General features: G+C 38.8%; 1 pseudogene across 1 annotated transcript; it reads right to left on the bottom strand.

The window, feature by feature from the left end:
- Nucleotides 1-9,929: 9,929 nt before the first annotated feature.
- On the bottom strand, nucleotides 9,930-10,698 carry LOC147888547 (antifungal protein ginkbilobin-like protein pseudogene; annotated as a pseudogene). Its single transcript, XR_015543066.1, has 2 exons — nucleotides 10,618-10,698; nucleotides 9,930-10,523 (listed from the first exon to the last, which is right to left on the bottom strand). The product of XR_015543066.1 is annotated as an antifungal protein ginkbilobin-like protein pseudogene (transcript).
- Nucleotides 10,699-10,923: the final 225 nt, after the last annotated feature.

Below are 10,923 nucleotides of genomic sequence, written 5' to 3'. Positions count from 1 at the left end.
GCCCAGTTGCAAGGATGGCAACCGTAAGAGTAGCCATTGCTATGGTTGCATCAAAGGGATGGTCTCTACATCAGATGGATGTAAAGAATGCCTTCTTGCATGGTGATTTGCAAGAAGAGGTCTTTATGGAGCAGCCAGTAGGTTATGTTCATGCTACTCATCCTGAGTTTGTTTGCAGGTTGAAGAAAGCCTTGTATGGCTTGAAGCAAGCACCTAGAGCATGGTCTGACAAGATAGGACAGTATCTTGTCACTATTGGCTTTCAGATTTCCAAGGCAGATTTCTCACTCTATGTGAGAAAAACAGAGAAAGGGATTATGATGCTGGTCATTTATGTTGATGATTTGATCATCACAGGTGATAGTGATGAAGATATCCTTCATGTGAAAATGCTATTGAGGCAGAAGTTTGAGATGAAGGATTTGGGAGAGCTGCGTTATTTCTTGGGCATTGAGGTGATTAGATCACCAAGTGGGATACAGCTCTTGCAGAGGCAGTATGGATTGGACATGCTGTCCAAATATGGGATGACAGGCTGTAAGCCTATTTCAGTTCCTTTGGAGCAGAATGTGAAGCTGAGCACAGATGCAGGCGAGCTTCTGGAAGACCCCACTATGTACAGACGCATAGTAGGAAGTTTGATTTACATGACTATTACCACGCCAGATTTGAGCTATGCTGTTGGGTTGGTAAGTCAGTTTATGCAGGCTCCAAGGAAACCGCATTTGGATGCGGCTAGACGCATACTCAGGTATGTGAAGTCCACATTGCAGTATGGACTATTTTATGAGGCTGGGGTTCAGATACAGTTGCATGGATACACTGATGCTGATTGGGCTGGTAGCATTTCTGATAGAAGATCTACCAGTGGATATGTGTTCTCTTTTGGGAGTGCTGCAGTCACTTGGAGCAGCAAGAAACAGCCTACAGTTGCCTTGTCGAGCACAGAGGCTGAGTACAGGGGTGCAGCAATGGCTGCATGTGAGGGAGCTTGGTTGCATAAGCTACTCTATGATATGCATTAGTCTACAGATGGGCCGGTTGTCATTTATTGTGACAACATGAGCAGTATACACTTGGCAAAGAACCCAGTCTTTCATGCCAGAACAAAGCACATTGAGGTGCATTATCACTATGTGCGGGAGAAGGTTTTACTAGGTCTTATTGATCTAGTTTATGTCAGCACAGAGGATCAGGTAGTTGACATATTCACGAAAGCATTGGGCACAGAGAAGCTGCGCAAGTTCAGAGACCTGCTTGGTGTGCAGGATTTGGGATTGAGCTCGAGGGGGAGTGTTGAGATATCGAGCTCCACTCGAGATATGCCAGGGTGACAGTTGTGTACTTATGTCACTGACTTGTTAGCTGGAGATGCGGTTGGTACACCACCCATGAATAATAGCTGGATGACAGCTATCCTTATCTACTATAGTTTGTGGCTCAGTTAGTATGCCACCTTAGTTAGTTGAGTTTGGTTTGAGACCCACATATAGGGTTCTTCTATTTCTTTGTACGAGAGTTCTTTTGGCTTTCACAACTAAGAAGAGGAAAACTGTTTTCAGCCTCCACCTTCGTGTGTATTCCCCCATTGTGCATGTGAGAAAGCCTCAAGTGAGACTCCTTCCCTCTCTCCCACAATCTTCACATAACCTGCCTCCCACATTTTCTTATCAAGTCATCCATCGTCTCCATGTCGTTGCATTTTAGCTCTCTTGAGATTGTGCTAAAAACCTGATCGATATCCTCGTGCGTGCAATCTCATTGAAGATTCGCTCATCGATTAGCATTGAACAAAATGCAAAAAAAAGTATATTCTTATTCTCTCGTCCACAATTGTCTTCCTATATTCTCAAATTTGCTTGTAGGTGACCTTTTTCTACATGTACACTATGAATTGCCTTCATAACTGACGTTGCAACTTGATTGCTATCATGTAGATGCAAGGAATCAATCCATATGTCTGCAAAAAACTTAAATCCATGCACTAACACTCCACATAGATGTGTCTTCAAAAAGTATTTTCCTTGTACTAGTTTAGGTGGAGTATTAATGAATCGAGATGTTGTTGTGTTTTGATCCATACCATCTACAATAACACACATGTACTCATTTGTATGAGAAATAGCTTGCTCCTTCCAAAATGCATATTTTAGTCTAGAATGCCAAACCAGTTTCCATGATGAAATTCTCTTTTTTTTTTGTATGATTCTCTTTTCTCTGGGGATGTTGCACTCTCAAGTGCTCACTTTAGATCATCATAATCACTACACTTTGACTTTTTTTTCTTTTTTGGAATTTTAACATGTACAAAGCTCTTCTTCCAAAGAGTATACAAATTGTGAAAAGATGTTGGAGGATGCCATATTTGCCTCTGTGTTTCTCCGATAGACTTAAACACTTCTTTTTTTGTCAAACCTATCGAAAGATGCAGTTTAGATAGATGGGGTTGAGGTAAGCATTTTCATGAATGTAGTCATGTAAGTTAATGGAATGCATACAACTTCGCTTGCAGCATGTAGATCACATTGCTTTTAGCATAACATCTTAATTCATTACTCTTATTCTCTTTGGTTGCTTTTCTACATCTTCCTGGACTCGCTTTCTTTTCATGCATATGTATGTCCGTTTCTTATGTATGTTTGTACACTTCTCCTTGTGTTAAATTTATTTGTCACTTTATTTTCATGAAATGTTGCATCCTTCATCTTATTACAATCAAAGTCAAATACCAAATAGTCCTTTGTTGGTTTCTTCTGTACATCCTTTTTGAAAATTGTACACTTCTCCCCGTCGCATTTATTTATCATCGTGTTTTCATGGGATGTTGCATCCTTTATCTTATCATTGTCAAAGTCAAATACCGAATAGTCCTTTGTTGATTTCATTCTTGTCTTTGAAGTAACCTTCGGACCATTTGAGTCAATATCTATGCCATCCATGTTTGATAAGCCAACACTTTCTAACTCTTTGCGCTCCTTGATAATGTGTATGAATTCATCCACTCCACATGAGACATCACTTTTGAAACCTTTTGCTTTATTGTTGGTACCAATGAACTCATCCACTCTTGACAAAATATTAGTTCTATAGTTAAGTGCATTGAAATCATCCAAGTTTGAGGAGACAACACAAATGATATCTTTATCTTTCTCGACATGCATGAATTCATCGACTCCAGATAAGACATCGCTTTTGAACTCTTTTGCCTATGTTCTTATTTGCAAATGATATCATTTGTAAAATATCTCCCACACTGAAATCCAAAAATTTACACTTTGTATTCCTGATGATATGTGGTGGATAAGTCTCATCTCTATCCCATGCAATAAATGATTTATTGAGAACATTATAAGGCATAACATCTCCAAGTACTTCCATATCTCCACACTTATGCTTTAGCTGAACATGTGCACTAAGAATCTTTGATACAATAACTGCAACCTTATCTTTGCCAAGTCTTTGAAAGTGATAAAGACAATTTGGATCACTATCATGGATTGTAGCAAATGCAACTACTTCTCTTTGGTGACATAATATTACCTCCATCCCAGGAATGAAATCTGTTGCCATCTTCTTGTGGAACAATTATAAAAAATATTAGTCTTTTTTGAATATTTTTCCTATTAGTTGTAACTTTTTATTAAATTAATCTCTTTTATTTGACTTTTACTTTATTTTATTAAATTTTGATGGTGATACAAGGATATGGGTTTTCAATGATGGATTCATGTTTCGCATTTAGCTAATAGAATCTCTAATTTAAATTTGTGATTTTACGGTTTAGAATAATAGAAGTTAGTATAAAGAATTTAGTATTGAGTTGCATGCAATGGTGGTGTGCCCATCCGATAAGTACTTGTCCGAATAATACACCTAGGAGCATGTTTTTTGACAGATGTTCATCACGCTGAGGCAAAAACGGTGTTTAATGCGAGAATCGACCATGCAAAGCATATCAGACGGGCACAATACTTTGCACGTGCCTCAATCTAAATGGTATTTACTTGCATGAAAAGCATCGCACCCATCCCATAAGTACTTGTTCAGATAACACACCTCGGAGTGGATTTTTTGACGGTTGTGCATAACACTAGGGGGAAAATGGTATATAGTGCATGATCGACCATGCATAGCATGTGTGATGAGCACAATACTCTGCATGCACCTCAACCTAGGTGGTATTGAGTTGCATGCAATGTGTTGCATCCATCCGATAAGTACTTGTTGGAATAACACACTTAGGAGCGTGTTTTTTTACGGATGTGCATCACACTGAGAAAAAAATGGTGTTTAATGTTTGATTGACAATGCATGCCTATCCAAATGGGCACAATACTTTGCACGCTCCTCAAACTGGGTGTTATTTCCTTGCATACAAACTGGCGTGCTCATCCCATAAGTACTTGTTCACATAACATGCTTGGGAGTGCATTTTTTTACGGTTGTACATAACACTAGGGCGAAAACGGTGCACCAATCCAATAAGTACTTGTTGGAATAACACACTTAGGACAGTGTTTTTTGATGCTTGTGTATGACACTAAGGCAAAAATGGAGTTTAATGCTTGGTCGACCATGCAAATCATATCCGATGGGCTCAATACAATGTACAAAACTCTATCTAGGTGGTATTGACCTACATGCAAATTGGAACGCCCATCCCATAACTACTTGTTTGGATAACACACTTGCGAGCGCGTTTTTTGAGGGTGGTGCATAACACTAGGAGGAAAACTATGTATAATGCGTGATTGAGCACGCAAATCATATCCTATGGACACAATACTTTGTACCCACCTCAACCTAGATGGTATTTACTTGCGTGGAAAGTGGCGTAGCCATCCGATAAGTACTTGTTTAGATAACACACCAAGGAGCATGCTTTTGGACGAATGTGTATCACATTGAGGCAAAAACGGTGTTTTAGACGAGAATTGACCATGCAAAGCATATTCGATGGGCACAATACTATGCATGTGCCTCAACCTAGGTGGTATTTACTTACATGTAAAGTGGTGCACCCATCCCATAAGTATGTTTTTAGATAACACACCTAGGAGCGTGTTTTTTGACGGTTGTGCATAACACTAGGGGGAAATGGTGTATAATGTGTGATCGACCATGCATAGCATATCAAATGGCCACAATACTCTTCACACACCTCAACCTAGGTGGTATTGAGCTGCATGCAATGTGGCACACCCATTCGATAAGTACTTGTTTGGATGAAATACTTAGAAGCGTGTTTTTTTACGAATGTGCATCACACTGAGGCAAAAATGGTGTTTAATGCTTGATCGACATTGCAAAGCCTATCCGGTGGGCACAATACTATGTATATGCCTTAAAATATGTGGTATTTACTTGCATGTAAAGTGGCGCACCCATTCCATAAGTACTTGTGCACATAACACACCTGGGAGCGCATTTTTTTACAGTTGTGCAATACACTAGGGGGAAAACCGTGCATAATGCGTGATCAACCATGCAAAGGAAATTCGCTGCACACAATACTTTTCACACACCTCAACCTAGGTGTTATTGAGTTGCATTCAATGTGGCATACTAATCCAATAAGTACTTGTTGGAATAACACGCCTAGGACAGTGTTTTTTTATGCTTATGCATGACACTAAGGCAAAAATGGAGTTTAATGCTTGGTCGACCATGCAAATCATATATAATGGGAAAAATACTTTGTAGAGGACTCTATCCAAGTGGTATTAACCTTTATTGAAAGTGGCACACCCATCCCATAAGTACTTGTTCAAATAACACACTTGGGAATGCGCTTTTTGACAGTGTAGCATAACACTAGGAGGGAAACAGTGTATAATGCATGATCGAGCATGCAAATCATATCCAAAGGACACAATAATTTGCATGTGTCTCAACTTAGATGGTATTGACTTGCGTGCAAAGTGGTGCACCCATCCAATAAGTACTTGTTCAGATAACACACCTAGGAGCGTGTTTTTTAATAGATGTGCATCACAATGAGGCAAAAACGGTGTATGCGAGAATCAACCATGCAAAGCATATCAAATGGGCACAATACTTTGCACATGCATCAACCTAGGTGGTATTTACTTCAATGAAAAGTGGCATACCCATCCCATAAGTACTTGTTCAAATAACACATATTTTTTTACGATTGTACATAACACTAGGGAAAAACAGTGTATAATGCATGATCGACCATGCATAGCATATCCAATGGACACAATACTCTGTATGGACCTCAACCTAGGTGGTATTTAGTCTCATTTGAATATTTTTCCTATTAGTTGTAAATTTTTATTAAATTAATCTTTTTTATTTTACTTTTACTTTATTTTATTAAATTTTGATGGTGATACAAGGATATGGGTTTTCAATGATGGATTCATGTTTCGCATTTAGCTAATAGAATCTCTAATTTGAATTTGTGATTTTATGGTTTAGAATTATATAATATAATATAAATAATTTAGTATTGAGTTGCATGCAATGTGGTCTGCCCATCCGATAAGTACTTGTTCGGATAACACACGTAAGAGCGTGTTATTTTACGGATGTGCATCACACTGAGGCGAAAACGATGTTTAATGCTTGATCGACAATGTAAAACCTATCCGATGGGCACAATACTTTGCACACACCTCAACCTAGGTAGTGTTTACTTGCATGCAAAGTGGCATGCCCATCCCATAAGTTCTTGTTTGCATAACACACTTGGGAGCACGTTTTTTTACAATTGTGTATAACACTAGGGGGAAAACGGTGCATAATACGTGATCGACCATGCAAAGCATATCTAATGGGCACAATATTTTGCAAACACCTATACATCGGTGGTATTGAGTTGCATGAAATGTGGCATGCCAATCGGTTAAGTACTTATTGGAATAACACACCTAGGATAATGTTTTTTTATACTTGTGCAACACTAAGGAAAAAACGGAGTTTAATGCTTGGTCAACCATGAAAATCATATCAGATGGGCTCAATACTTTTCACAAACCTCTAGCCAGGTGGTATTGACTTGCATGCAAAGTGGCATGCCCATCCCATAAGTACTTGTTGGGATAACGCACCTCAGAGTGCGTGAGGAGCGCGTTTTTTTATGATGGTGCATAACACTACGAGAAAAACTGTGTATAATGCATGATCAAGCATGCAAATCATAACCAATGGACATAATACTTTGTATGCATCTCAACCTAGACTTTATTGACTTGTGTGAAAAGTGGTGTGCCCATCCGATAAGTACTTGTTTGGATAACACACCTAGGAGCATGTTTTTTTACGGATGTGCATCACACTGGGGCAAAAACGGTGTTTATTGCAAGAATCGACCATGCAAAGCATATCAGATGGGCACAATACTTTTCACATGCCTCAACCTAGGTGGTATTTACTTGCATGAAAATTGGCGCACCCATCCGATAAGTACTTGTTCGGATAACACACTTAGGAGCATGTTTTTTTACAGATGTGAATCACATTGAGGCAAAAACAGTGTTTAATGCTTGGTTGACAATGCAAATCCTATCTGATGGGCACAATACTTTGGATGCATCTCAAAATAGGTATTATTTACTTGCATGCAAAGTGGCTTACCCATCCCATAAGTTCTTGTTCACATAACACACTTGGGAGTGTGTTTTTTTGTTAATTTTGCTAGGTACTACATGAGGTTTATTGATTAGTATGTCGTGATGAGCTGCCCCATGACAATCCAATTGAAGGAGCGTCGGGCAGTTTCTTAGCATGATGAATGTAAACAAGGTTTTAAACAAGTCCAAGCTACACTGTCTCCATCTCTATTCTTCAAAATACACATTGGTCTCTTTCTTTTCGAGCTCACTCTTGAAGAAATTCTATTGTAACATGAAACCTCCATAAAACAGACAAGTTCATGTACCCAATCAGATATGATTCCAAGAAAAAAGTTGAATCCCGAGGGATTCACTCTTCATTAAAGGGGGGCGTCACCTGCGTGCATGAACTTCAAGAAAACCCCCTATTTAAGATCCATGTAGGATGATAAAACACCCCTATTTAAGCTTATAAGATACCACCAAAATTCTATTATGTCCCCCCCTTTCCTGAAATCTACGTTATTTCTCAAGTATTTAGATTACACAAAAAGCAAATTTTGATTACTTTCCCTATGACTATTTAAAACCATAAACAAAACCAAACTTGTTTGGACTAGTTACGCAAGGTAGCCTATACTAAGTCCCCCCCTCTTAAATATGGCATGGCCCCCTAACTTAAATTCAATATTGGGAAAAAATAAAAAGGCCCCCCACCCCTAATGTATAAGCTTATGCCTCATTTCAAAAAAAACCCCTATTGTACACTCACGTGATATCATAAGTTTCCCCCTGTGAATCCCCCGGGAGTTGAATATACTACATGAGATATCCTATGGCCGAGAAACATGCACTCTCGTTGATATTTTGTATTGATAATTGTGAGGACAACACCATGGGAAGTTTGGCTTTTTTGGTTAGGAAAATATGAAAAGAACAATGTATAAATCCACCTATACTCCAACAGCCTAACAATGCTCTAATAGTAGTGTGACTACTAGTACTATCTTGGACACTGTTTTTTGGGTGTTTCTTGTACCACCTTATAATGCATCTACTCATGTGCATGTATTCTTGTAAATCACTAATGTAGGTCATATTTGATTGTGAAGAACATGTTTCATGTAATTTTTTATCTCTATAGAAGGAAATGGAACTAGGATCCATATGTAGTAGAGATAGTCATGTTATAATATCCTAAACACACTAGTACTGAATCCATGTGGGGTTATGCCATTGAGTTTTTAAAGCCTTTGTACTATGTGAAGAAAATGATACTAGCCAAAGTCTATCATGCTAGTTTTTTAGTTTCATAATATTGGCGAAACATTGCATGATTTCACATATTTTCTTTTAAATTTTGAAAGAAAAGGTATATATCTTAGCAAAACTTTTAAATTTTTAGCTTAAAATTTCAAAATCATGGCAAACGCTTTAAGCTTTTAGTAGCTTTTAGTTTTATTAGGGTGTACAATGACACAATATAAAAGTTTGACAGCTTTATCATTCATGTTTTTAAGGTGCCAAGAATAGTCTTAATTGCACACTTTAGTCTCATTTATTGCATCCATATATTTGAGATCTATGAGCATGTATCTTAAACATTATCTTACTAGCTAAAATCTCACAATGGGATTCTTGAGATCTACTCATTTATATTTGAGATCTCGTCAAGTATATTTAATATATTCATCTACAATTGTACAACCCCATGTCTTATAGGTTCTCAAAGAGTGGTTTATATGATTCCAAACTTACTGTGTATGCATGTCCTTGATGGTAGTCATGTCATAATGTGCTCAAACATATACAAATTCTCATCTATTTAAACCACCTCATCAATGAAATTTTTGAAAACCTTAAGTTGAGCATGAGGTAATGGAAAAATGATATGAGACTAAAGCTTGAGTTTATACTTTTGTGTTAACACTCAAAGCGAGTAGAAGGAACGAGAACTAAACTCAAATCAACATTATAAATAGTAACTTTATTTCCATAGTTTTACCTTTATGTAGTTTTATTTCCATAGTTCTTACTATTATGTTCATGGTGAGCAGCAAGCATGCTAGAAGAGCATTAAGAAGAGTATGTATTTGCTAGAAAAGTATACAACCATGTGAATTTCATTCATGTGGCTTGCTCGAGATGGTGCATAGAAAAGGGAGCGAATTGAGAGGAGAAGAAGAAGAAGGGAGAGAGAGAGAGAGAGAGAGAGATGGGAGTACAAATAGCAAGACTAAGGATTTCAAGGGATACAAATAGCAATTGGAACTTTAGCACTATTATAAAAATGCAAATGAAAATAAAACAATTCGAAATTTTCACTTTCAGTAGTTAACAACTCGAGGGATTACTAGAGCCTTCCGATGGGCAGGCCAGAAAGAGTTTGCATACATAGAAGCTAGGCTATTTTCTCTACCATGAGAGTGAAATATGTAAAACGTAGTAGAGATGATGGTCTGGATGTTCCTAAAAACAGCCCCCATTATTTATTGGTACGTTGTTCCAACTTCTATAAAGAGTGTCCTAGAAGTAGTAGTTTTCATAGTGGATCCAGCAGTCGTGATACTTCACCCAAGCTCCCAATGCACTGTTGCAAATTCTCCAAATATCATTAGACAGCTGCCTCAGACATTCTTCGCACTGCGATGCTGAGACCGTTGCTTCGCAGCCCGCCTGCCCAAACGCGGGTTCATTCCCGCCGCCAGTTCGTGTTTTGAAGTTGTAGCCGTCCGTGTAGGGAGCGTTCTCCACGAGCTGATAGAGCAGGGACCCCAGATGACCCCAGAAGGGACTGCCCGATGGAATCCCGCGCTTGTTGCAGGCTGCAGAAATCAAAGAAGTGTCTGTTGCAAGGGCGGCCAAAACGACGCATTGTGCAACGAGGAGGATTGCGAGGGCGTGCTTCATTTCGAGGATTTTGGGCAATCGATACCTGCAGTGCTGTACAGACGCGCCAGGAGACGCAATAGTTAGATACTCCTTACAATCCAATTTCTGGTTGCAAGACCCCGAAAGAAACAATGTATAAAATGACCTGAGTACTTCCGCTGGCTGGTAAATCGAAGCACAGATACAAGCTTCAGTATGGCAATTACTGAATTTATGGGTGCGAATGGGCGGCAGTGCTGACTGAAAAACGATAGAATGTGCGCTAAATATTGGACAACAGATCGATTCACAGCGTGGCGACTGCGAATATACGCTAGTGCGCTACGAATTATGGCCTGAAGACGAAGGCTAAAGGGAAATCAGACATTTGTAAGCAGATGTATGCTTGCTTTTGGCAATCCGAGGCGAGTTTGCAACGTGGGTTCGCACTCATTCGAAAAGTTGTTTTCGA

This window comes from Dipteris shenzhenensis, chromosome 21 (assembly GCF_047967505.1).
Source record: "Dipteris shenzhenensis isolate YYH24624 ecotype China chromosome 21, Dip_SZ_1.0, whole genome shotgun sequence".
Taxonomy (NCBI): Eukaryota; Viridiplantae; Streptophyta; class Polypodiopsida; order Gleicheniales; family Dipteridaceae; genus Dipteris; species Dipteris shenzhenensis.
Note: the sequence above shows the minus strand (reverse complement) of the source record. Positions and strands in the feature narration are given on the sequence as shown.